This window comes from Festucalex cinctus, chromosome 21, assembly GCF_051991245.1.
Source record: "Festucalex cinctus isolate MCC-2025b chromosome 21, RoL_Fcin_1.0, whole genome shotgun sequence".
Lineage (NCBI taxonomy): Eukaryota > Metazoa > Chordata > Actinopteri > Syngnathiformes > Syngnathidae > Festucalex > Festucalex cinctus.
In genome coordinates, this window is record NC_135431.1 from 13,533,722 (window position 1) to 13,534,195 (window position 474).

The following is a 474-nucleotide window of genomic DNA, read 5'->3' on the forward strand; positions in this document are numbered from 1 at the left end:
CCCAGCAAGCATTAAGTTGAAGTATTCCAAGATTCCCTGTCATTTATGACATTTTTTTTTTTAGTTAGCAAGATGGCTAATCTAATAAGGATGCGAGCAGACAACCCGTTGGCATTGTTAAATCCCATCAGTGTTATTTGTCGTGTGGTTGCCGTAGAGATTTATTGCAAAACATGTATGGAAGCGCTTGTCTCACTGATATCCTCACGTCACATTTCGTTGTGTGTTAATTTGATTGTTGCCATGCCAACATAATGTGACCTGTAAAATGAATGAGAACATTTACTGTAGAAATAAAATAAGTTTAATTTACTGTAATCATTGTCAAGTTTTCATTGGGATTGAGGTTAGTTATATATATATATATATATATATATATATATATATATATATATATATATATATATATATACATATATATGTATAAATGAATGCACCTATGTGTTGCGTTCATGTGTCACGCTAGCAGAGCAG